Genomic DNA, 27317 nt, shown 5'->3' on the forward strand with positions numbered 1-27317 from the left:
GGGATGGTGGTTCCTCTTGAGCTGCTTCCTGCTGGCTAGAGACCCCTACCCAGGGTCTCTAACCCCTTGCTGCTCTGTCAGAGGAACTCCAGAAACTCCGGCCCACTAAAGTCCGCCGGGCCTGAGGTTCTGCCCAGGTTGTGTGGGGCTTCATCAAAACCAACTAGTTGGGGGGCTGGAGCGATAGCACAGCAGATAGGGCATTTGCCTTGCACGCGGCCGACCGGGGTTCGATTCCCAGCATCTCATAGGGTCCCCCAAGCACCACCAGGAGTAATTCCTGAGTGCAGAGCCAGGAGTAACCCCTTTGCTTCGCTGGGTGTGACCCAAAAAGAAAAAAAAATCAACTAGCTGGTATCCCCAATGTTTGTTTGTTTTAGAGTACAAGCACTTTTATTGGGAAGTGACAGATCACCCAGAGACTGGGAGTGGGCCACCAACTTTCCCAGGTGATGTCTAAGGCCGCAGAGAGTCTGGAGGCCCGGCTATGCTCCGGGCTGGCTCGGAAGGGTTGCTTGCTAGCGGTCGGCCAGGTTTTCCCTAGAAGGCTCTCGGACATTGCCCAACTGCCCGGTCAGGCAGACAGTTATACAAATATTATGCCTCCACTCCCGACCAGCTCCTGGCTCAGCAAAATTTGTTTTGTTTTGTTTGTTTTGGGGCCACCCCTGGCGGTGCTCCAGGGTTACTCCTGGCTCTGCTATCCAGGCTCAGAGCTGGAGGGCTCAGGGCGCCCGATGGGGTGCGGGGGTCCCTCCATCCCTCGGAGCCTCAGAGGGCCCGTGACCTCAGACACAAGGTGCTGTTTTGTACTGGCAGGACATCCATCGGCTCACAGAGTAGGGTACGGTGGGTAGAGAAGAGATAGATATGCAAATCAACAACGAGGAGCAGAGGAGTGAGGGAAAGTACGAGAGCGTATGCAAAGCACTCTGGGAAATGAAAAGGGGAATTTGTCTTGCTTGGGAGAACTCAGGAGGTTTCTGCAGAGTTCAGACCATAGTCGAAGGGACAAAGGGCAGAGGCTTAGAAGGAGATTATCACAGACCTTGTGTGTCTCACTGTGGCATTAAAGGAATCCCTCGAAACAGAGAACCAAGCTTTCTCCTTCCTTCCTTCCTTCCTTCCTTCCTTCCTTCCTTCCTTCCTTCCTTCCTTCCTTCCTTCCTTCCTTCCTTCCTTCCTCCCTCCCTTCCTTCCTTCCTCCCTCCCTTCCTACCTCCCTTCCTTCCTTCTTCTCTCCTTCCTCCTCTTCCTTCTCCTTTGTGATGCAGAGGTTCAAACCTGGGGCATGCACTCTGTGTGTTCCCCTCATCTTAAGTTTATTCCCCTGCATCTTAAGTTTCAAGTCCCTCTTACTGATCAAATAAAAGCAACCTTTAAAGGATTTACAGCGTGCCAGGCAGGGTACTGTTTTATGTTGATGATTCAACTTTATCTTTACATCAACCTTAGAAGACAGATGATAGTATCACCCCTGTTCTTCAGTTAAGAAAACGGAGATAAGGATTGGTGCAATAGTCCAGTGGGCAGGGTGCTTGCCTGGCATGTGGCCAACTCAGGCTTAATCCCCAGCATCACATGTGGCCCCCGACCTCTCCCCCCACATCAGCAGTACTGATCCCTGAGCGCAGATCCCTGAGCATCGCCGGATATAGCTCCAAGACAAAACAAAACAAAACTAAACTAAAAAGAGAAAACTGAGATCATGGGGCTGGAGTACAGCGGGTGGGGGGCTTGCATTGTACCCAGCTGACTGAGTTTGACCCCTGGCCCCATATATGGTCCCGCAAACAGAATCAGGAGCCCCGAGCACCTCTGGGTATGACCTAAACACCAATGGAGAAAAATGGAAAGAAGCGAGACAGAAAGAAAGAAAATAACCAAGATGGACTGGAGAGCTAGTATGGTGGGTAAGGCAGTGTAGGAGACTGACCAGGGGTCGATGCCCAGCATCATCCCAGATGACTTCCTGAGTCCCTCCAGGAGTGGTCCCTGAGTGCAGAGCCAGGAGTGTGCCCTGAGCACCACTGGTTGTGCACCCCCCCCCTAAATAAAAACAAGCAGAAAAGAAACTGAGAGCTTAGGTGAGGAGGATGACTGCATGCAGGAGGCCTGGATTCAGCCCAGCATCTCAGTCCCGTGCCCCCGAGTGCTACTGGGAGCAGCTCCCTGTACACGTACCACCTGGAGATCTGAGGCAGCAGCCGACAGACCGCAAGGGTCAGAACCTGTTGAGCCAAGACCCAGATATTTGATATTGTAGTTTTACAAGGTGGCAGAGTAGTCACTTCCGAAAAGATAAACATCATTTTATTTTAGTTTATTTTATTTTGGTTTGGGGCGAGGGGCATACCGGGCGATGCTAAGGGCTTATTCCTGGTTCTGTGTTCAGGGATCACGCCTAGCGGTGCTCAGGGGACCATATACGGTGATGAGGATGAAACTGGGGTTGGCTCTGTACAAAGTAAGCACCTTGCACTGTCTTTCCTGCCCAATATCAATTTATTTTAAAATCCTCAATTCTGGGGATGAGGATCCACCATCCCTATATGAGGTCATAAATTCAATCGTCAATACTGCCAAATAAAGAACTAATCAGAGTAACAAATAGAAACAATATACACAGTAGACTTAGGATTCCTGACCTTATTTATTATGGCTTTTGTTTGATTAGAGGGTTTTGTGGTGCCTGTAATTAACAGCACTGCAGCAGCATCAATAAAGCTAGGCTATAATGAAAGTCCATTCAGATGAGCGATAGCACAGCGGGTAGGGCGTTTGCCTTGCATGTAGCCGACCTGAATCCGATTCCTCCATCCCTCTCGGAGAGCCTGGCAAGCTACCGAGAGTATCCCGCCCACACGGCAGAGCCTGGCAAGCTACTCGTGACATATTCGATATGCCGAAAACAGTAACAACAAGTCTCACAATGGAGACGTTACTGGTGCCCGCTCAAGCAAATTGATGAATGATGGTGACAGTGACAGTGACTATAAGACACTAAAATGATGGGCCCCTCTGAAGACCAAATGATGGGCCCCTCTGAAGAGCTCCTTTGTTTCCAAATCGTTTCCCCAAGACCCAGCACTGCTCTCACTGCCAAGCCCGTGATCACGAAGGCAGTGAGACTTGGTGTCACTGAGGGACTGACTTGGTGTCACTGAGGGACTGACTTGGTGTCACTGAGGGACCGCGGGAGGAGGAATATATCCGAGGAGTAATATACAAATCCCCAAACCCCTAAACAGTCCCCCATCCCCGAACTTCCAGACGATTCACTGTGCTCAGCCCCTTTATTTTTTTTATTATTATTATTTTTTGATGGTTAATTTTATTTTATTTTTTTTATTTCTTTTATTAATTCACCATGTGGAAAGTTACAAAGCTTTCAGGTTTAAGTCTCAGTTATACAATGCTCAAACACCCGTCCCTTCACCAGTGCACATATTCCACCACCAAGAATCATAATATACCTCCCCCCTTCCCCCCACCTCCCCAGGCTCAGCCCCTTTTAAAGGGGCAGTGGTGTCACAGGGGAGAAGGCGTGCGGGGCTGGCACGCGGGTGTCAGCTCACCTTGCAGGACTGCGCTAGCTGCTGGCCGAGGTGGGTGGAGCCGGTGGTGGATCTGCTCTTGTGTGATCACTGCAGCCTGCCCCAAAGGCGGTGGAGAAGTGTTATGTACTCTGTGTAACTGAACACCAGCCCGGCTGATGGTCAGTCGGACAGGTCAGTCGGAGAAGCTCCCACTCTGGGAAGGGAAGCAGCTTCTGTGTCGCCTTCCCACCTGTGGCTGGTGGCCGGGGAGGCTGAGGGCTGGCAGTATGCAACCAGGTGGGGAGTATGGGATTCTGGCCGTCTCCTCACATGAGCCAGTGAGCTGCAGCCTCCTGAGAGACCTGGGGGGTGGGGGGTGGGGGGGAGCGGATGGGCCCAGGAGATCTAATCAGAGAGAGACAGAGAGAGAGACAGAGAGAGAGAGAGGGAAGGAGGGAGAAAAGGAGGGGGAGGGAGGGAGAAGCGAGGGAGGGAGAGAGAGAGGCAGCAAGCAAAGCAGGAGAGGAGGGACCCAACCCTTGACTTGGGGAAAAACTTGTGCAAATGGGGGAGGGCATGAGGAGGGAAAGAAAGAGAGAAAGAGAAAGAAAAAAGGAAAGAGAACGAAAAAGAAACAGGAAGGGCTGGAGTGATAGCACAGCGGGTAGGGTGTTTGCCTTGAATCAGCCGACCCGGGTTCGATTCCCAGCATCCCATTTGGTCCCTTGAGCACTGCCAGGAGTAATTCCTGAGTGCAAGAGCCAGGAGTAACCCCTGTGCATCGCCGGGTGTGACTCAAAATGCAAAAAAAGAAAAAGAAACAGGAAAGGGAAAGAAGGAAGGAAAGGAGAGATAAAGAAAGGAAAAAGAAAGAACAGAGAAAGAAGAAAAAGAGAAAGGATGAAAGAAAGATGGAAGGAAAGAAGGAAGGAAGGAGAGGGAGGGAGGAAGGAAGGAAGGCGAGCAGGTAGGTGTTGGATAACACTGGATTGTCCTTGCTGCTCCTGCAGGGAGCTTAAGGTTTATTGAGCCACTCCCACAACTGTGCAACTGAGGCACACCCAATTCCATCAGGCACTAATAATCCTAAATTGCTTTTCTCTTTCCTTGATGTCATTTGCATGGTTTCTTTAGCAATGTCCTTTTTGGATAGACACAGGAAGACAGCTGATGCTATGCTACATAAAGTGGGAGTTAATTGGCTCCAAAATAATATTTATTCCTGGGCATCCACATTTACTTGACTTAAGCCTCAGTTGCCCTTAGTTCCTAGCACTCCAAGAGCATCAGTCCCCGAGGAGGGACTGATGGAATTGGGTGTGCCTCAGTTGCACTGCTGTGGGAGTGGCTCAATCAACCTTAAGCTCCCTGCAGGAACAGCAAAGACAACCCAGGGTTATCCAACAGGGAGGCGAGAAGGAAGGTAGGAGGGCAGAAGGGAAGGAGAGGAGAGAAGAGGGGTGGGGAGGAGGGGGGAAGGAGGGGAAGACAGGAGAGGAGAAGAGAGACAGACAGACCACTCAGGAGGACCAAGACTCCGCTGGTGATGCGTTTCCTGACTCTGCTCCTGTCTTCCCTAGCTCTGGGCAGCCGAGGGGGGAGCGGCCCTCTCCTTACTGGCCCCTGTGGTTTCTCTTGGGCCCCCAGCAGCTGGGGGTGGAAAATCAGGGAAAAGCAGAGTTGGGTGAGTGTGAGCAGATGTGGCGTTAGGGGAGCACCCGTGACTGGTACTGCAGGTGACTTTGGGGTTCCTGGAGGCCCTCTGGGAGGGAGGAGAGGATGGAGGCGGTGCTAAAGGGCGATGAGAGGGCAGTAGCACAGTGGCTGAGGGGGCTGCTCCCCCAGGGCTGGGACTGCTCCCCAGTGCGGGCTTCCTGCCAGGCTCTCTGACTTCATTCCAGAGGGTCTAGGGATGGAGCCGCCCTCCAGATGGCACCCGCCCCTGAAAGGGCCAGGTGTGGGCTCAAACCAAGTTGACTTTGAGAGGAAAAAGGGCTTCCCCTGAGTCCCTCCTCCAGTTTCTTTCTCTTCCTTCCACACCGTTCCTGCCACTCCACCGTGGACCCAGTGTCTGTCTGTCGGGGAGGAGGCAGCCAGGGACGTCTGTCTGTTGTGCTGAGTCAAATCGGAATAGTATGTGTCGTTTCTGCATCATGGTACCCGAGACCGAGCAAAGACAGCACAACTTCTCAGAGCACACGAACGGACACACGCATCACCGTGGCCCAGGGAGATGGCTCAGCAGGCTCATGGGTGCGCTGTGGATACAGAAAGCCTAAGTGTTTTTTATTTTATTCTTTTTAATTGAATCACCGTGAGGTATAGTTGCAAAGCTCTCATGATTGAGTTTCAGTCGTACAATGTTCCAACACCCACCCACCACCAATATCCCTGTATCCCTTCTGCCACCTCCTCCCCCATAGAGGCAGGCACTCCCCCCACACCCTCTCTCCCTCTCTCCTTTTGGGCATTATGATTCGTAGCGCAGATACTGAGAGGCCATCATGTATGGTCCTTTGAGGAGGCCTGAGTTTGATCCCGGTACCACCTGGTTTTCTGGGCATCTCCAGGAGTGACCCCCTATCCCTGCCCAGGTTCTCAGCAACAAGTTGGGAGTAGCCCCTGATACAGCCAAGTGTATCTCCCCAAACAAACAAAAATCTTGATTGTCCTGGGAAGGAACCATAGCACTGTCATCCTGTTGTTCATCGACTTGCTCGAGCGGGCACCAGTGATGTCTCCATTGTGAGACTTGTTGTTACTGGTTTTTTTTTTTTTTTTTTTTGCTTTTTGGGTCACACCCGGCAATGCACAGGGGTCATTCCTGGCTCATGCACTCAGGAATTACCCCTGGCGGTGCTCAGGGGACCCTATGGGATGCTGGGATTCGAACCCGGGTTGGCCGCGTGCAAGGCAAATGCCCTACCCACTGTGCTACTGTTTTTGGCATATTGAATATGCCATGGGGAGCTTGCCAGGCTCTGCTGTGCAGACATAATACTCTCAGTAGCTTGCCGGGCTCTCCGAGAGGGACGGAGGAATCGAACTCAGGCCAGCCGTATGCAAGGCAAATGCCCTAACCGCTGTGCTATCACTCCAGTCTGGGAAGGAAGGATATAAATAACAATTCAAGGGGCTGGAGCGATAGCACAGCGGGTAGGGCATTTGCCTTGCATGCGGCCAACCCGGGTTCGATTCCCAGCATCCCATAGGGTCCCCTGAGCACCTCCAGGAGTAATTCCTGAGTGCAGAGCCAGGAGTAACCCCTGTGCATTGCCAGGTGTGACCCAAAAAGAAAAAAAAAAAGAATTGCCTAGAGGAGTTCCTCACTTTCAGAGCTCCCCCTCCCCAGTATCAACTCAGTAGGCCCAGCACATTCCCACCTTTTAGTTTTTCAGTATCCTTCAAGGCTCAGTGTAGGTGCCCTCCTCTGAGAAGTCCACCTGGATTTTCAGCAAAGTTTTTTTTTTGTTTTGTTTTTGAAATCTCTTTTTGTTTTGTTTTCCATTATTTTGGGCCTGCATCCAGAAGTGCACATGGGCTAGTCCTGACTCCATGCTTGGGGATTTCTTCCAGAGGGGTTTTTGGGTCTCTGCTGTGCTGGGGATCAAACTTAGGGCTCCTGCGTGCAAAGCATGCACTCCGGAACTGTGAGCTACCTCCACTTTGCAATCTTAGACACTTTTCTGCCTCTATCAGCCATTTGACCCTGGGCCACTAATTTTTCAGGGTGTTGTCTTATCTCTTCCACAAACAATATAGTCCTTGAGTGCTGACAAAGGGGTCAAACCATACCCTGGTCTCAAACTTGCATTGTTATCCATGCTCTTCAGTTGAATTATACCAATCTAGTGGTTTCTGTCTCTTATCCTCAGAGACTTGAGAATTTACTCTGTATTTAGTCTATACTAGGACTCTGTGTGTGTGATAGTTATTTAAGCATTGTTTCATAGGACTGTATATATTTTTTTCTTTTGGGGTCACACCTGGTGATGCACCGGGGTTACTCCTGGCTCTGCACTCAGGAATCACCCCTGGCGGTGCTCAGGGAACCATATGGGATGCTGGGAATCGAACTCAGGTCAGGCATGTGCAAGGCAAACGCCCTATCCACTGAGCTATTGCTCCAGCCCCCAAGACTGTATATGTTTTAGGTGTTCAATTTTACCCCTCTTCTAAATGTATGCTGTCATACCACACTCATAGAAAATATTTATGCAATCAAGTTAAATTTGTGGGTGCCACAGATCTCCGAGAAGATACAATTTCACTCTCTTACTAGAATCAGGGAAGAAACCAAATCAAATTCTTGTTAAGCTAAGCTCTTTTTTTTTTCTGGGGGGGTGGGGTAGGTAGGGGCTTGGACCACACTCAGACATGCTCAGGGCTTAGTCCTGGCTCTGTACTCAGGACTTACTCCTGGTGATGCTGAGGGGACCATCTGGGATGCTGGGGATCGAACCCAAGTCAGCTGTGTGTGTGCAAGGCAAACTCCCTACCCAGAGGTACTATCTCTCTGGCCCTTGTTTTTTTTTTTTTTTTTGCTTTTTGGGCCACACCCAGCATTGCACAGGGGTTACTCCTAGCCCTGCGCTCAGGAATTACTCCTGGCAGTGCTCAGGGGACCATATGGGATGCTGGGAATCGAACCTGGGTCAGCCGCGTGAAAGGCAAACGCCCTACCCACTGTGCTATTGCTCCAGCCCCTCTCCAGCCCTTGTTAAACTAAACTTCAATTTAAAAGAGTAAATTACTCTTGGGCATATAATCACATTAATCACGTTCCACCTCCAGTGCATGTTCAGTTTCTTGGCCTGGAACTTCTGAGCGGCTGAAGCTGGACGGGTTCGATGCTGGCAAGTGTGATGAGACTGCAGACACCACCGAGCAGCCATAGGCGCTGGAGAAGTTGTTTCCTCCTGTTGTGCGGTGCGCCTCTGGGCTCAGGTCTGCTCTCCCACCCGTGGGCACCCCAAGGCGTGGCATTTCTTCCCAGAAAGTTTTCATTACCAATCAGCAGACAAGCCCCTGGAGGACAGGCCACCTCATTATTCAAGCTGGTTAGTCCAAGTGAAGCAATCGGATAGTCCTGTAAAACGGAAACAATTTGGGAATAAAGCGGTTGGGCCTTCAGAGGGGCCCATCACTTTATTGTCTTATATTAAGAACCCATAAATGAGCCCTTCTGTATGGACTTTCATTATAGCCTCGCTTTATGGATTCTGCTACAGTGCTGTTAATTACAGGCATCACAAAACCCTCTAGTTAGATTAAAGCCATAATAAATCACTGTGTCACTGTCGTCCCGTTGCTCATCGATTTGCTTGAGTGGGTGCCACTAACGTCCATTCGTCCCTGTCGCGTTCAGGGTCAGGGGAATGAGGCCCATTATTGTTACTATTTTTGGCATATCGAATACACCACGGGTAGTTTGCCAGGCTCTGCTGTGCAAGATTCTGCCCATAAAAAATAAGGTTAGGAATACTTAGTCTACTGTGTATATTGTTTTTATTTGTTATTTTGGTTAGTTCTTTATTTGGCAGTATTGAGGATTAAAGTTATGACCTCATATAGGCATGGTGGATCCTCTTCCCCAGAATTGAAGATTTTAAAATAAATTGATGTTGGGCAGGAAAGATAGTGCAAGGTGCTTACTTTGTACAGGACCAACTCCAGTTTGATCCTCTCCTCATCCCCATGTATGGTCCCCTGAGCACCGCTAGGAGTGATCCTTGAACACAGAACCAGGAATAAGCCCTTAGCACTGCCAGGTATACCTCCTGCCCCAAACTAAAAATAAAGTGAAATAAAATAAAATAAATTGATGTTTATCTTTTTGGAAATGACTAATCTACCATCTTGTAAGACTACAACATCACATATTTTTATTTGTTTGAGGGGAGCATATGGTTGAATATCCCCTAATCACTGTCACTGTCATCCCGTTGCTCATCGATTTGCTCGAGCGGGCACCAGGAACATCTCCGTTGTAAGACTCATTCCTGTTTTTGGCATATAGAATACGCCACAGGGAACTTGCCAGGCTCTGCTGTGCAGGCAAGAGACTCTCAGTAGCTTGCTGGGCTCTCTGAGAGGGGGAGGAATCGAACCTGGGTCAGCTGCGTGCAAGGCAAACACCCTACTCGCTGCTCTATTCCCAGCATCCCATATGGTCCCTGAGCACCGTAAGGAGTAATTCCTGAGTGCAGAGCCAGGAGTAACCCCTGAGCATCGCCGGGTGTGACCCAAAAAGCAAAAAAAAAAAATTATTAGAGCTCCTAATAGCTCTAATAATATAAACTCTGATTATTAGTCCTCATGATTACCTTATAAAGTGGATATTATAATTATCTTCACTTACAAGACATCAAAGCGGCTAGAAATTTGGTATCTTGCCCAATATTTCACAACAGGGGAATCCTCCAAGGTTAATGAGCTACTATGTGTGTGCCTGGCAAAAGCGAGCATATTGAATAATGCAGTGGGTCTGTGTGAAGAGAAAAGAAGTAAAAGACAGAATGAATGAGCTGCCAGGACTGTTCCAAGGGGACTCGAACCCTGTGTGTGATACTCAGGGGTCATAACTGCAATTCTGAGCTTCTGAACCAGCAAAGGTGGGGGAGGGGATGTAATCCAGTTTATATGTGATAAGTAATGCTGAGAATATTTCTGGAACCCAGACCAGAAGGCCTTTTTTTTTTTTAAAAGATAGAAGATTTAAATCACTGGGGCCAGAGAGACAGCACGCTTGCCCTTGCACGAAGCTGACATGGGTTTGATTCTGTGCATATGATCCATTGCATATCGTACCCCAAATCCTGCCAGGAGTGAGCCCTGAGCATCGCTGGTCATGCCCACTCCCCCCCACCGCAAAAACGAAACAATTAAATCTCCGCAAAGGTCTTTGTGGGCGAGACCCCCCTCACTCTAGGATGGCTGTCAGAAGCCTGGAAAAGTGAGGACCAGACAGGTCTGTGTGAGGGGAAGAAGCCTAACTCACTCACCCTGGAAAAGGCATTGAGAGGGGCTGGAGCCACAGCACAGTGGGGAGGGCATTGGCCTTGCACGCGGCCGACCCGGGTTCGATTCCCAGCATCCCATATGGTCCCCTGAGCACCTCTAGGAGTAATTCCTGAGTGCAGAGCCAGGAGTAACTGAGGGACTGGATGGACCCAGGGCAAGCTGTGAGCTACTCTGGCATCAAAAAGGACCAGGCCAAATGCCATAATACTTAACTATAAATTAAGGGCGTGGTCATGGACAAGTTCTGTCATGATCCAAAGGAATAACTGGATGAGGACTCTGCTAGGGTTAGGAAAGACTAACCTGGCCTGAGCACTGTAGTCTGAGATCTGTAGCAAGATGTCCCCAGGAGAGCCACCCTGTAAGTTTATTGTATCTCTTACTGTGTCCATACAAAATGACTAATATTAAGAAGTAGAATTAAGGTGAACGTTTAAATGGTTATTGGACTAAGGAAAGGAGAAACACACCCCTAGGTGGTATTTCCCCCTTGAGCTGCAGGAGATCAGCAAGGGCTTTCATATGTAGATTGTGCTATGGGACCTGGGTGCAGCTGCTACCCGCAATGCTTGGAAGTTGGGAGCGAGATGAAGGCTGAGACACCGAGCGGAGCGTGAAGACACGACCATGGGGGACAGGAGGAGACAGGATTGAGGGCAGCGTGGGACTGGAATGGGGAGCCGAGTGAGACAGGAACAAGCGCGTGGGGAGAACGGAATAAACGGCAATTTATCACCAACCAGCCTGGAGGTCCTGTTCCTTCCTTCCTGTGTCTGTTGGCGGCGGCTGTAGGCCAAGATGGGGAAGCAGCCCATGACCACTGAACACACGGGACCACTGCAGCTGATTGCTTCATTATTTTTTGATGACACAGACCACTTCACCCCTCTGCCCCAATCTTCGTCCACAGATGGACCCTGGTCTGAAGGATGTTGGCACCTTCTGCTCTTCATCTCTCTTCTTCACACACACACTTGCCCACAGAGTTTCTTTTTTTTTTTTTTTTAAATTTATTTATTATTATTATTATTATTTTTGCTTTTTGGGTCACACCTGGCGATGCACAGGGGTTACTCCTGGCTCTGCACTCAGGAATCACCCCTGGCCGTGCTCAGGGGACCATATGGGATGCTGGGATTTGAACCCGGGTCGGCCGCGTGCAAGGCAAACGCCCTACCCGCTGTACTATCTCTCCAGCCCCAGCCACAGAGTTTCTTGCATGGGTAATTCTGTCTTCACTGTATCACTGCCATCCCGTTGCTCATCAATTTGCTCGAGCGGGCCCCAGTAACATCTCCATTGTGAGACTTATTACTGTTTTGGGCATATCGAATACACCACAGGTAGCTTGCCAGGCTCTGCTGTGCGGGCGAGATACTCTCGGTAGCTTGCCAGGCCCTCTGAGAGGGGCGGAGGAATCGAATCTGGGTCGGCCACGTGCAAGGCGAATGCCCTACTCGCTGTGCTATCGCTGCAGCCCAATTCTGTCTTACTAGCTTGTTTTGTTTTGTGGGGCCACACCCTGCCATGCTCCGGGGTTATTCCTGACTCTGCCCTCAGAAATTATTTCTGGCGGTACTCTGAGGACCACATGGGATGCCGTGTTGAACCCAGGTCAGCCACATGCAAGGCAAAAACGCTCTACCAGTTGTATCATCACTCCGGACCCCTAGATGAAACTAGTGCATGCTCCCTGATAGGGTCTAGCTACTAAGGGTCGTCCCCGCCCACAGCCTGGTCGGAAGAGTGAGTTTGTACTCAGGTTCATGACCGTTGACTGAGGGCAGTGGGTGGGGTTGTACAATTGCAGTTTGACCACCCAGGCTCCATCTGGGAACTTGTCTTGGTGCTCCTCGAATAAGCGTTTCAGTGAGGCTGCCATTCTCACTTAAGACCTGTTGTGCACTCAGTCTCCCTAATTACTCAACTGTGGGACAGCTGCCGGGGGCAGAGCTGACTTGTCCCTTGAGAGTTGCAGTACGGAAGGGAGACAAATATCGGGGCTGGCAGGCGTGGGCTGGGGAAGTTACTCCCACTCAGGCTCGCATGGATGCTCTGAAGCAATCAAGCGAGGGTGGCCCAGGGAGTGCCTGACGGAGGCAGTGGAGCTCTCCTGGGGAATGTCATTCCCTTGATAACTTTTATTTATTTATTTATTTTTTGCTTTTTGAGTCACACCCAGCGGTGCTCAGGGGTTATTCCTGGCTCTGTGCTCAGGAATTACTCCTGGCGATGCTTGGGGGACCCTATGGGATGCCAGGGATTGAAACTAGGTCGGCTGCATGCCAGGTAAATGCCCGCCTACCCTCTGTGCTATCACTCCGGCCCCATATTCCCTTGGTAGCTTTGGTTATAGGAGCGATCCCCAAGCAGGACTTGAGCTGGCGGTGCTGGGGATCACAGGGGGCACCCCAAGTGGTTCGGGGGAGAGGCATATAGTGCAGGGATGGAACTCGGAGCTCCCACCTGTGATTTGTGTTTATTTGAGTTTTGAGTGTTTCTGCTACACCAGGCGCTTCTAGGGGCTACCCCCAGCCCTGTGTCCCCGGCAGCTGTGGCTCCTCTCCTGGCGGTGCTTGGAGGAATGGACAGTGCTGGGGGTTGAACCAGGCGCTCTACCTGCAAGGCCAGCATCTGAACTGTGCTGCTGTACTAGGCCCGATCCCTAGTGAGGTTTCATTGTGCGCATCCACAAGGTCACTTGCATGATCCATTTGCTTTCATTCATTTTCTTGCCTTTTAGCAAATTATACTTTCAGGAAACATCCAGTGAGTTTTAATGTATGTGGTGCACGAATCAGCATTAGAAGAGTGAACATTTGATTTTGAATTTTTTTTCCTTTCCTGGAAGGTGGAATGAGGGGAAGGGGGTCATTCAACGAAGGGCTGACATTTATGAATAGCATATATTTAACAGAAACGACGATCTTGATTTTAAACATTAGCACTTTTAGGCTGGTGGGGACAGTGGGTAAGTTGCTTACTTTGCAGGCAGCCAACCCAGATTTTATCCTCAGGACCCCTTATGGTCTCCTAAGCAATAACCAGGCGTGATCCCTGAGGGCAGGGCCAGGAGTAAGCCCTGAGCACTGCCAAGTACGACCCCAAAAACCAACCGACCAAACAAACAAAAAGTTTAAAATGTATGTATATATAGTTTTATTGGCTTAAAATATTAGGAGCATTTTCCTTAATCATTCAAAACTCTTCAAAAGAGCCAACTTCAGGAAGAGCAAAATAGGACTTAGCATAGTTCATTCCACTATTTCTCTTAATTAAAAAAATTTTTTTTTATTATTATCATGCAATCTCATCAATGGCTAAGATCCAGAGACTATAAAATAAAGCTCCCAGAAGAGAGTGATGCAGTATTTGGTCGACAACATGCCAGTTGACCAAAAGCTTGCATTGGTAGACTGGGAGCACCTGTAAGGGCGATTAGAGGCCACCCCGAAAGACTTTGTCCCTCTCAGAGAGCCCGGCAAGCTACCGAGGGTACCATGCCTGCACAGCAGAGCCTGGCAAGCTACCCGTGGCATATTTGATACGCCAAAAAACAGTAACAATAATGGGACTCATTCCCCTGACCCTGAAAGAGCCCCCAATACGGCAGTGTTGGGAAAGACGAGTAAGGAAAATCTGATAAAAGCACGTGACAGGGAGAATGGAGACATTACTGGCACCCACTCAAGCAAATCAATGAGCAATGTGATGACAAGTGGTGTATATAGATATATATATCACTATATCACTGTATTACTGTCATCCTGTTGCTCATTGATTTGCTTGAGCAGGTACCAGTAACATCTCCATTGTGAGACTTGTTACGGTTTTTGGCATATCGAATACGCCATGGGTAGCTTGCCAGGCTCTGCTGTGTGGGCGGGATACTCTCGGTAGCTTGCCAGGTGGTTATATCTCTCTCTCTATATATGTATATATATATCTTCTATATATGTATATATATAGTGTATATAGTATATATACACTATATATATATATATATATATATATATAGTAGCACTGTCATCCTGTTGCTCATCGATTTGCTTGAACAGGCACCAGTAACGTCTCCATTGTGAGACTTGTTAACTGTTTGGTATATCGAATACACCAGGGTAGCTTGCCAAGCTCTGCTGTGTGGGCGGGATACTCTCGGTAGCTTGCCAGGTGGTTATATCTCTCTGGCTTCTCTAATTTACAACTGTTTGCATTTGAATTTCATGATTAGTACAAGAGTTTCTTGGTTTGTTTTGTGTAAGACAGTTTTGTTCTTACGGGGACCAGGGTTGGGCCACCCCCAGTGGTACTCATCTAACTCCTGGTGCTGCTCTCAGGGATCACTCTTGCAGTGCTCAGAGGACCATACAGGGTGTCAGGCATCAGAATGCTCTTTTTTTTTTTTTTTTTTTTTTTTTTGCTTTTTTGGGTCACACCCAGCGATGCACAGGGGTCACTCCTGGCTCATGCACTCAGGAATTACTCCTGGCGGTGCTCGGGGGACCATATGGGATGCTGGGATTCGAACCCAGGTCGGCCGCGTGCAAGGCAAACGCCCTACCCGCTGTGCTATCACTCCAGCCCCCCAGAATGCTCTTTGGATGATGGTTTCTACAGGAAACCCATGTTTAATTTTATTTTTCTAATTCTGGAGAGAGATGAAAGCGAATGCCTTGAATTTGGCTGAGTCTGTTGGCTTAGAATTTCAGGAGAGCCTCCTGCCAGCCTCCCTCCCAGCCCTCCGAGCACCATTTGGGAGACCTTCCCCACCGTCCCCAAGAAAGAGAATGTCCTAGTAAGAGCCTTCTACTTCCTTGCGCTCGGTTTAGTTCAGTATAGATGAATGCAATAGGTTTGCAGGTTTTAGGTCATATACTATAATAAAAGGAGGCCATATACTATTATAAAAAGAAATATTTGTGTTCTTTCTTTAACATTGTTTTCTACCTCCCTGCCCTCCTTCCTCTATGCTACCTTGAGAATGTCTTTATTTTTTTAAAATTTTTAAAATTTTTATTTATTTTTCTGACTTTTTTTTTTTTTTTTGCTTTTTGGGTCACACCAGGTGATACTCAGGGGTTGCCCTTGACTCTGCACTCAGGAATTACTCCTGGCGGTGCTCAGGGGACCATATGAGATGCTGGGAATCGAACCCGGGTCGGCCACGTGCAAGGCAAATGCCCTACCCACTGTGCTATCGCTCCAGCCCCTATTTTTCTGCTTTTTGGGTCACACCTGGCAATACACAGAAGTTACTCCTGGCTTTGCACTTGGAAATTACTCCTGGCGGTGCTCAGGGGACCATATGAGATGCTGGGGATTGAACCTGGGTCAGCCACGTGCAAGGCAAATGCCCTACCTGCTGTACTACTGCTCAAGTCCCTAGAGTGTCTTTAAAAAAAAAAACAAACCAAAAAACACAAACAACCTCTATTCTCAGCACCAGAGATGTAGCTAAGCAGTAGATCACTTGCCTTGCATCTGTGAGACCCTGGGTTTAATTCCTGGGTCTCAACCAAGCAACAAACCAACCTAGCTAACACAACACTAAACCTTTGGGTGGGCAAGTCAATTTAATGGGCTTCGCTTGCAGGAGGCTGCCTGGTCCCCAGTCCTGGGAATAGTGCCTGATCTATTGGGTATATCTATTGGCTCTAAAACCAAAACCCAAACAATGAAACTTAACTCCACCAAAAGCAACCAACCAACCAAACAAAAACAACCTTTTCATCTCTTCCCGGGGCATGAGTTCCATCCCCAAGGCTGCCCCGCCTCACCAAGGAAGATCCTAATAAGCAAGCACCTGGCCCACTGTTGGACATTGCATCAACAAGAAAAGGGAAGGGGACAGATAAATGTCTCTAATCTCCAACATACAACTGAATTGCTCATTCAGTTTCTTTCTGGTCAACTTAGTCATTCAGAAATCTTGGGAGTCGCATGGAATTCTTCTCTGGGCCCCCATACATGTCTAACCAGTCGCACACATGGTCCTTTGTGTGTGACTGCCTCACTTTATGTAGCACTTGTGTCCTTCTGTCCTCCACCGCCTTCTCTGTCATTCCCATCACTTGCAGCTTGCAACTCAACAGCATGATGCATCACTTCTCCTTGTCCTCCAACCCATCTTGCACATTATCCCTTGACTAATGCTTCTCAACAGGGGGTGATTTTTTTCTCCCAGGGGACATGTGGCAACGCTGCAGGCATATTTGGTCACAGCGATGGGCCAGGAAGGGAGCAGGGGATGAGAGGACTTGCTACACTACACACCAAACACCCTCTGATGGACGGGACAACCCCCGTCCTGAAATGATTTTCTGTCCCCAAGAGTCAATCCAGCAGAGGTTGAAAAGATTTTTGTGAAAGGAAGAAAAATTGCTTAACTATCTCAATTTTAGTATATGTGCTGCCAAAGTGAGCACAGCTTGAGTATCTCAGAAACACACTCGTTAAAGGCTGAAGTTTCTTACTCCAGAAGGCTCCTGTTCTGTCACCGCCCAACCACGTGACATCCTCATTTCTCCTGTCACTGTCACCCTGGCTGCTTCTCTGCTCCAGTCTGGCTGTGGGGATTCTTCTCTGAGATCATTTTGTTTGTTTGCTTGTTTGCTGGGGTGTGCCACACTCGGTGATGCTCAGGGGTTCCTCCTGGTTCTGTGCTCAGGAATTACTCCTGGTAGTACTCGGGGGACCATATAGGATGCCAGGGACCAACCCAAATCAGCTGTGTGCAAGGCAGATGTTCCTACTTGCTGTACTATCACTCTGGTCCCCTGAGATAATTTTGAGAAGAGCATGAAACATCCCTGTCGCTTGTTTGTCCCCCTTTCCCGTCTGTGGTGAGAACCTGGGAGGGCAGGAACTGAGTCCCCCCTCCCCCAATCCTCAGCTCCTGGAAGGATACCTGGGACTAAATTTAACCCAGGCCTCCCTTGCTTCCTTCTTCAGCTTACGAAGGGCACAACAGCCGGGCTTGTTCTTGAGCCGGATGTTCAGAGCTACCTGCTTCACTTTCCTTTTTCTTTACCCTTCCTTTTGCCCGATGGCAAAGTTACTGTGGTTCTTTCTTTTCTTTCTTTCTTTTTTAAATCCCCATTCATGAATGCCCACTTCTTCTTTAAATACCAGCTCAAAGTTCACAAACATTTGCTGGGGGTGTTGCTGAGATGTAGGGTGCTTGCTTTCCAGGCAGGAGGCCCTGCGTTTGATCTTCAGCAATGAAAGGGGGAAAAAAAAATCACACCAATTTGCTAACTTCATGCCAGGTACCAGTTCATTCTCAGCATAACCCTGTACGGAAGTGATGGCTCAGATTCACAGGTGAAGAAGTGGCCACTGAGGCAAATATACATGCACACCAACCCCTCACCATGCAGGTAGCTGTCCCCCTCCCCTAACCATCCAGCCTTGCTAACATCTTCCAGAAGGCACCATGGTCCTTGCTTGACATGTGTGAGACCCTGCGTTTGATCCCTGGCACTGCAAAACAAACAAACAAACAAACAAACAAACAAACAAGCAAAAACCTGAATGCACCACGGAGATGCCTCTTGACCTTTCCTGAGGACACTGCCAGCTGTTGAGGGGCTCAGAGATGGGTACTGGTGGGAGCCAGATCTGAAACTCAGGGCTGTGGGCTCCAAAATCCTTTTCACCCATCAGGTATCTTCTCTTATTCCGGATGAGGTGAGGTCAGTCATTGGCCCAGCAGGGAAAGTGGAATCAGGGCTGGTGGAGTAGGTAAGACTATGGAGACCAGAGCGGCCAGGTCCGATGTGCTGACCAAGGAAGGTTTTCAGCCAAAGAGGCGCAGGGCGGATGGGCCCGCAGTGTTTTAAGTAAGGGTTTAGGATTTTGAAAAATCTTGGTGAAGGACGAATTGGAGACTGCGGTGCAAGCAGAGTGACCATTTAAGGGGTGTCTGCCTTCCTTCAGAACGCTGATGGTTTCCAGGTGAACTGTGAATGGACTTGGAGAGATACACATGGCCAGGATTAGGCTTCCTCCTGCCTAAAATGAGGCTCTTACCCATTTTTCAGGAAAGAAGACTATAGCACTGTAGCACTGTCGTCCCGTTGTTCATCAATTTGCTCAAGCGGGCACCAGTAACGTCTCCATTGTGAGACTTGTTGTTTCTGTTTTTGGCATATCTAATATGCCACGGGGAGCTTGCCAGGCTCTGCCGTGCGGGTGAGATACTCTCAGTAGCTTGCTGGGCTCTCTGAGAGGGACGGAGGAATCGAATCCCGGTTGGCTGCGTGCAAGGCAAACGCCCTACCCACTGTGCTATCGCTCCAGTCTGGGGCAATAAGCATCCTACATTACATGTACATACAGGAATTATCCTCCAATCTATGGGTACTCAGAGATAAAATCGGTTGGAATTGGGCCATACAGATAATACAGGAGGTAGGGCACTTGCCTTGCATGCAGCCGAATAGACCTGACCCCAGTTCAAATCCTGTGAAACCACATACGGTCCCCTGAGCATCACTAGGCATTACTCCTTAGCATAAAAAAAAAAAGGCTGCAACAATAACTGGGGCCGCAGGGGTAGTACAGGGGGCACGCAGCTGACCGGGGTTTGATCCCCAGCATCCCATATGGTTCCCTGAGCACTGCCACCACCAGCAGTGATTCCTGAGTGCAGAGTGTGACCCAAAAAAGCCAAAAAAAAAAAAGCATTAACTTTTTGCCAATCTCATAGCGATAGCACAGCGGTTGGGTGTTCGCCTTTCATGCGGCCGAGTTTGATTCCTCCACCCCTCTCGGAGAGCCCGGCAAGCCACCAAGAGTATCAACCCCGTGCGGCACAGCCTGACAAGCTACCTATGCGTATTGGATATGCCAAAAACAGTAACAATAAGTCTCTCAATGAGAGACGAGAGACGTTACTGGTGCCCACTCGAACAAACCGATGAGCAACGGGATGACAGTGACAGTGACCTCAGTAACCAGGAAAGAAGACTATGAAATGAAAATCGCCAGACATCAGTTTCCCACAACCATTCGTTCCACTCTCAGTGTGTGTCCGTACAACATACAGATGTCAGTCCCCCATCTCCAATTAAACTCAGCTTGTCTTGGATCTGCAGTAACTCAGCAGCGCCGGCGGAATCAGTGCTTCTGAGCCTGTCCTGGGCAGTTGTCATTTCCACTGTGCTGTTTTATACCCTTGGGACACATTCCCAGAAGTGGAATTACGGGGTCATATGGAAGCTCAATTTCTAGTTTTTTTAAGGAATGCCCACATCGTTTTCCAAAAGGGCTGGACCCGTTGGCATTCCCACCAACAAAGAGAGTCCCTTCCTCTCCACATCCGCACCAGCGCTGGCAGCCGATCATTCCATGAGCTGCAGAAACTTTCCCTCCGAAGTAAGGAATAATAAAGAGATGCTTTCTTGATTTGCTCTGCGGTCACATGTGGCAGGACTCAGGTTTATTTGTGGCTCTGTGTTCAGGCATCAGTCCTGGTGGCAGCCGACAGCGAGGAAAGCCTCGCAGCTCGTGGGGGTGGCGGTCTTCATCCCCTGGCCGGCCCTCGAGGGCCCCCTGGGGACCAGCTGACCTGTGGGCTGACCTCTCAGCCCGAGATTCGGTGTTTGTAAAACACAGGGTCAGAGGGGGGAAAAAAAAAACCCCTAAAAACAACAAACCCAGGGGCACAAGAGCGAGGGGAGGGGCGGGGCGGGAGGCCGGTCCAGGTCGCGCGCGTGGGCGGCGCGGACCGCAGCCCGCACACCCGCTCGTGACGTCACGCGGGGCGGGCCCGGGGGCGGGGCGGGCCCGGCCGTGACGTCACGGGGGCGGGGCCGAGCGCAGGCCGCGGCGGCGGCGGCGGCGGAGCAGCAGAGCGCGCGGGCCCGCGCCTCAGCCCGGGTCGCCCTCCCCGCGACCCCCGTCCTCGGCGCCCCCGGACGCGCTCCCGCGGGGCCCCGTGGGGCCGGCCGTCCCCGAGCGCCCGCGGCCGCGCGACCCCGGCCCGCGCGGCCCCCCGGAGCCTCCCAGCGCACGCGGAAGTGGTGAGTGTCCGCGAGGGGAGGCGGCGGCGCGGCGCTGGCCGGACGGGACGCGGCGGCCGGCGCCCGAGGGGAGCCCCGGGGCCCGGCGGGGGGTTTCCGGGCGCGCAGGCCGGCCGCCCCCCGCCCGCCACCCGAGAGCTGTGGCCGCGCGCTCGGGACGCGCCGACATCCTGTTTGCGCCGCCCGCACCCGCCGGCGTTCGGCCGCCGCGCCGAGAACTTGGGCGGCGGGGGCGGAGGAGCGGGGCGCGCGGCCGGGGGAAAGTCCCCGCGTCCGGAGCGCGGGGGTCCGGCCCGGGAGCCGGGAAACGCCCCCTCCGCGGCCGGCGCCTCCTGGGGGGGGCGTGGGGGCGGGGGCGAGGCCGCGAGGTCGCTGCGACCCCCGGGCGAGGGGAGCTGGGGGCTGAGCGAGTCCCCTTGCGCGCCCCCACCGCCGGGCGGCCGCGCTCCCTCGCGACCCCGCAGCGAGGACCCCTCGGTGAGGACCCTCCAGAGAGGACCCTCCCGTCAGGACCCCCCCTCGCAGCGAGGGACCCCCAGTCAGGACCCTCCAGAGGCGACCCTCTCCCCGTCAGGACCCCCCCTCGCAGCGAGGAACCCCCAGTGAGGACCCTCCAGAGAGGACCCCCCCCCATTGAGGATCCCCCGGTGAGAACCCCCCAGCGAGGACCCTTCAGTGAGGACCCCCCGGTGAGAACCCCCCAGCGAGGGCCCTTCAGTGAGGACCCCTCCCCCAGCGAGGACTCCTCCCGTGAGGACCCGGTGCGCGCTTGTCCCGCAGCCGGGGTGGGGGGGGAGAAGACCCCCGCCCCCTCCGTAGCAGGGCGAAGCTCTCGCTCCCCCCCTCCGCGGGGTCTTCCCTGGGGGCGACACTTCTCTGCGGGGGGGGCGAGATCCAAGGTGGAGGGGGTCTCTGGGCTCCGTCTCCGACTCTCTTCCGCGTTGCACATAATTAGCAAGAGTTTTTATTTTTTTAGCAGCCGTATTTGTGTGTGTATATACATTTTGTCACCGAGTCCAGCTGTGTGTCCGCCTTGTTGCCGGGGGAGGAGCGGGACTGCGGGTGGTTAAGGGGTGAGTCCGGTGCAGAAACAATTTGGTGTGATCTTTGCTTGTTTGTTGGACTTTTTTTATTTTAATTTTTTTGTTCCGACCGGGTTTTGGGTTTGGGGTACAGGCAGGAAGTGGTATGTGTGTGCGTGCGTGCGTGCGTGTGTGTGTGTGTGTGTGTGTGTGTGTGTGTGTGTGTACACGGCGGGGGGGGCGGTTTAGGATGAGAACTTTATATTGATTGAATCTTTGTTTCACCCTTTTCCAAACCCTGATTTACTTTTTTTTTTTTTTTTTTTTTTACACATCCTTGTGTTTGTTTTTGTGGACTGCAAAGACTTCGGGAGTTTTTCGAATCAGTGTCTTCTCTTTTGTATTTTGTGGTGAAGGTGGATAGAGACCGTGGGGGCACCAGTATGCTTTGTAATATGGAATAGATGTCTCCTGTGTGTGGATTCTAGTTACATGTCCAGGGCCTGGAGAGGTAGTACAGCGGATAAGACACCTGTGTCTTGCACAGGCACCCCTCTCCCCCCAACTTCAGTCATGGCACCCCATTTCCCTCGGCCCCACCGGGAGTGACCCAGTAGAGTCAGAAATGAGCGCTGAGCACAGTGGGGTGTGGCCTCAAAAACAAAACAAAAATCAAATTACATTCCAAGACTTAATACCTGCATCATTTCAGCTATTACAAAGAGGATTGATCACAATCTCTTAATTCTACCGTCTGTCCACCATATCTTGCTTGCACCATATCTTAGTTTCGCTAAATAGCTGCACAAATGGTATTTTTAAATACTAAAATTGCTCTGTGCGTTCCATAGCAGATTGAATAATGCCGATTTGAATAGTTTCTTCATTCCACAACGACCTGATTATTCCCTTTGGAAAAAGATAATAGAGGGTGTTAGTATTATACATATACAGATGAATTAATTCAGAACTATTCCAAAATATCACTACATTTCGATTTCTGTAATTTAGGCAATAATAATATCAGTTCAGCAAATGTTAATTCTCTTCTGATCATTTGTTATCTATCCTTTGCACATTTAAAGTGTTCAGGGGAATTAGGTTGCAGAATCTTTTCTATTAAGGCCTTTACTGAAAACGTGGTGAATTTTGAGGATGGAGTTGCTTTTGTAGGAGCAGACAGATTAAATGGCACAAAGGAACTTACACTGAATCTTCTAAATAGGATTGTGAGGTCTGTCAGTTTAGATTTTGGATTCACAAACACTAGTGGTTTCAGCTGCAAACCACAGCTTTTAATAATGTTCCAAAGTTATCCCTCGATTTCTTCTAAATAACATAAAGCAACTATATATTTGGACAGAAACCCAGCTGAAACAGTATTGAGAACATGTGTAGGTCTTTGTCCATTTTTACATGTCCCCCCCATTTTTACATGAATACAGAGATGTAGTTCAATTAATATGGATTATTGGCAAAGACCAAAGACTGTGATATTTTTTTTTGGGGGGGTCACACCCGGCAAAGCATAGGGGTTAGTCCTGGCTCTGCACTCAGGAACTACCCCTGGCAGTGCTCAGAGGATCATATGGGATGCTGGGACTCGAACGTGGGCTGGCTGCATGCAAGGCAAACGCCCTACCCGCTGTGCTGTTGCTCCAGCCCCAGACTGTGGTATCTTATTCTGTTTTTTTTTCCCTAATCACACATATTTTATATATCTTTAATACACATAATTATTACTCTGCTCTTATGAGATTGTTCTGTGTTTAGGAGTTTTATCATCTGAGACGTGAATATTCAAAAAAAGGGAATTTTTTTCTGTTATTGTTAATCTTCACTTAAATGATTTTAAGTGGGTGGAGAATTAGTGAATAAACAGAATTTTGCTGAGGAAGAAGCATCTGATGCTGTGTGATTTGTTTTGGCTCAGCAAGATTCAAGTTTCTCAGCTGGGTATGATTACACCCATGAAGTGAGTTGCATTTTGGGGATAAGAGCATATTTGGTTGCATCAAATTGAGTGGGAGAAAGGGAGGTAGAGGCAGTATTACTTTTCTCTAAAGGGTCGAGGCCAAGAGTGTTGATAAACGTCCCATCGAGCAAAGAATGATCTGGCTAGAAATGTCAGTGTTGCTGGGTTGAGAAATCCGTATACTGGCATGGCGGTAGGAGTCCAGGAAGATGGGACCTGCTGTTATGGCATTATTTTCCTCATCCATCAAACGGAGATATGGACGTTCACCCTGTCACCTCACCAAGCCGTTGCAGGGAAATCAGGCAGGCATGCACAGAAACTATGCAGTGCTACATAAATTTTAATTTGTATGACGACATGATTAAATAAAAAAAATTAGACTTTGTGATTGACGATGCGTCCGCCGTTGCTGTGCCAACCTCCCTCACTGTTGCTCTCCTCCCTCCCTCCCTGTAAAGACAGAGGGTTTGTCTTTCGTAAATAAGTTGTTGGAGATCGTTGAAGAGGAAAGGAAACCAGTAAGTTGAATGAAGAGCTTGTTTAGTATTACTGCTTTTTATTTTTTGATTTTAATTTTTAAATTTTTTATATTTTCTCTTGTCATGAGAAAAATAACCCTTAAGCTTAAAGAGCTGAGAGGGCCTGAGATATACAGTACGAGAGTTGGATGAAAAATTATTTTTCTGGCTGGGGGGTACAACAAAGGATTTATTTAGTATGGTTTCTTATTATGAGAACATAAGCTTTTTCTTTTTCTTTTTTTTTTTTTTTGCCATACCTGGTGATGCTTAGGATTACTTCTGGCTATGTTCTCAGGAATTACTCCTGGTGGTGCTTGGGGGACCTTATGAGGTGCCAGGGGTTGAACCCGAGTGGACGGTATGCCAGGCAGATGCCCTACTTGCTGTACTATTGCTCCATCCCGAGAACAAAAGCTTTTTTTTTTTTTTTTTTTTTTTTTTTTGCTTTTTGGGTCACACCCGGCGATGCACAGGGGTTACTCCTGGCTCATGCACTCAGGAATTACTCCTGGCGGTGCTCAGGGGACCATATGGGATGCTGGGAATCGAACCCGGGTCGGCCGCGTGCAAGGCAAACGCCCTACCCGCTGTGCTATTGCTCCAGCCCCCCCCCCCCCCCCCCCCCCCCCCCCCCCCCCCCGAGAACAAAAGCTTTTTGAATTCAGTTTCTTTGTTTTGTTTTTTGTTTTCAGGTCACATCACATTGTGCTCAGGATTTCAGGATTTAATTCCTGGCTCTTGGTTCAGGCATCAGCCCTGGCGGGCCAAAAGCTTTTTGAATTCAGTTTCTTTGTTTTGTTTTTTGTTTTCAGGTCACATCACATTGTGCTCAGGATTTCAGGATTTAATTCCTGGCTCTTGGTTCAGGCATCAGCCCTGGCGGGCCCCAGGGATGAGAGGGAATGCTAGGGATCGATCCCAAGTTAGATGTGTGCGAGGCAAGCATCCAACTCTCGGACTGTATCTCAGACACTCTAAGCTCTTTAAGTATCAAGATTATTTTTCTCGTGACAAAAGGGAAAACTCACGTTGAATAGTGAGAAGGTCGCAACAGAGGAGGAAGTAGATGAGAAAGTGGTAATCTACCCGCTCTCCTCTTTCAGTGTAATTCTTAGCAGTTTGATTTCCTCGGAGAAGAATCACTAATCACAGTGTTCAGGTAAGTCAGATTATTGAAGATGTTAGGGAAATAGGTTCATTGTTTTTCTACTCTGCAGGCTCACCGCCAAGCCCTGTTCTCATCTGGCATGTTGTTTCCTCTTGCTTCTTGTTCTCCCCTGTTCTCAGCGGGCTGTGCCACTGTTGCTTCCTGCCTCAAAACCCGGATGGTGAGGTGCAGGGTTAAACAGCTGCCTCCTTAGACATCGCCAGGTTTCAGAGCAGCTCGCTTCATCCTCTGAATCTTCTTCCCTCCCAAGTGCATCAGCGATTGTGCTGATTTGGAAGCAGCAAGAAAGCTACAGCATGAAGTTTGCTTCCGTGGTAAATTTACTTTTAAGGTTTTACGATCTGTGATTTTTTAGCAGCTGCCAGTGGGCTCACATTTTTTTTTTCTGGGTGCTCTAAGTGAATTGCCCAGGCCTCTCGTGGAAACAAAATGAAAGTTGAAGTCAAGCCAGAAGACAGAGCTGGTGTTTGTTGGGATATTTTTAATCTGCAGTAGCTGAATTTACCTAACAGTAATCTCACACGCCGCTCTGTTCGATTTGTTCAATCAATACTTGTGCTTTTCTTGTGAGCCTTAGGGAGGGAGTGAATAAAGGACATAGCAGGCCAGTATCTGTGCCCTTCCCCAGTTGACCACCTAGTGGAAGCCCCGTGGCCTGTCCCTTGGGGGTCTCAGTTGCAGATCATGCACAGAGGAGTCACTTCTTTGTGCTGTCTGAAAATTCCTAGAAACCTTCCTGATTGCCTACCTAGTCTCAGGAGCAAGTCTCCATTCCTTCCCTTGCATGTTACAGATTAACTCGGTCTGCGCACGTCTCTGGGATCTGCCGAGTGCTGGGCACAGGGATCTGATCGCGAACTGGCGTGTAGCTCCCCCATCTGGGTGACCTGGTCAAGTCGCGGTTAGGAGCACTGGGACCCCTGAAGAGAGCGCACCCCCTGTGCAGAGGAGACCTTGTCTCCTTGAGTTGGGCTGGGAGGAGTGAGTCAGAATTCCCTTGTTTAGGGCACCCTCTGGAGTGGCCACTGTGACTCGTCCGAGTAGATGAGGCAGGGCAGACAGGAGGGGCCAGACTAGAGGACAGGGTCTGGGCAAGACAGCGCTGTGTGGTGCCAGGACTGGGGGCCTGTGTCGAGTGTATGTGCCGCTCCCGACGGGAGTATGTAAAGCAGCGTCTCCTGGGGGTGGAGTACCTGGCTGAGAAGCCTGAACGTCTCAAGGCTTAGCTGTGTTGGAACTCAGACCTTTCCTCCCGTCACCAGAGCCGCTGTCTGTCAGCTCTCCCCAGGCCTGCTGGGAGGGGAAGGGGGCTCACTGTCAGGCTGTCCGCCTGCGCTTTCTCTGGTGGAGTAGGATCTAGAACCCTACTGGCTTCTATACTTCTACAGGGAGTGGGGGCATCCCCGGCGATGCTCAGTGTAGTCGTGTCTCCGTGCTCAGGAATTACTCCTGGTGGGACTCGGAGGACCATCGGGATGGCAGGATCAAACCAGGTCGGCCGTGAGCAAGGCAGGTGCCCTCCTACCTGCTCTACTGTTGCTCTGGCCCTCATGAAGAACTTTTAAGCTCTGGTTTTCAAGATAATTGATTAATTGCTAAGCTATGGAAGAGACAGGCGTGCAGAGAATGAATACACCATCTGGGATAGGACTTAAGGGACCCGGAGTTTGATCCCTATACTCAGTCCCAGTTCTCTCACCCCCACGCTGCTGGGTGTAGCCCTGGGGACCCAGGAGACCACCAGGCACTGCCTTTCATCCTCTTGGGCCCTACCTGTCTGCTCCTCGGCCTATACCACCCCGCCCGAATCACTGAGAAAGGCATCCCTTGCCCCCGCGGGGCCTCTGGGGCACGTCTGGGGAGGCACCCCAAACTTTTTTTTTTCTGAAGAGTATAAATTCAGAAAGCCACATCCTCTGATGCAGGCAGTGTTCTTTCTTTCTTTCTTTCTTTCTTTCTTTCTTTCTTTCTTTCTTTCTTTCTTTCTTTCTTTCTTTCTTTCTTTCTTTCTTTCTTTCTTTCTTTCTTTCTTTCTTTCTTT

The 27317-nt window shown here is 50.0% G+C and overlaps 1 protein-coding gene across 1 annotated transcript in view; it reads left to right on the top strand.

Annotated features, from left to right (window-relative positions):
• The first annotated feature begins 20401 nt into the window (after positions 1-20401).
• JAK1 (Janus kinase 1) overlaps positions 20402-27317 on the top strand; it is a 111815-nt gene continuing 104899 nt past the window's right edge. The window contains exon 1 of the mRNA XM_055137833.1: positions 20402-20587. The gene's annotated coding sequence lies outside the window, so the exon portion shown is untranslated. The remainder of the gene's footprint in view (positions 20588-27317) is intronic.

The sequence above is a fragment of the Sorex araneus genome, chromosome 5 (assembly GCF_027595985.1).
Source record: "Sorex araneus isolate mSorAra2 chromosome 5, mSorAra2.pri, whole genome shotgun sequence".
Taxonomy (NCBI): Eukaryota; Metazoa; Chordata; class Mammalia; order Eulipotyphla; family Soricidae; genus Sorex; species Sorex araneus.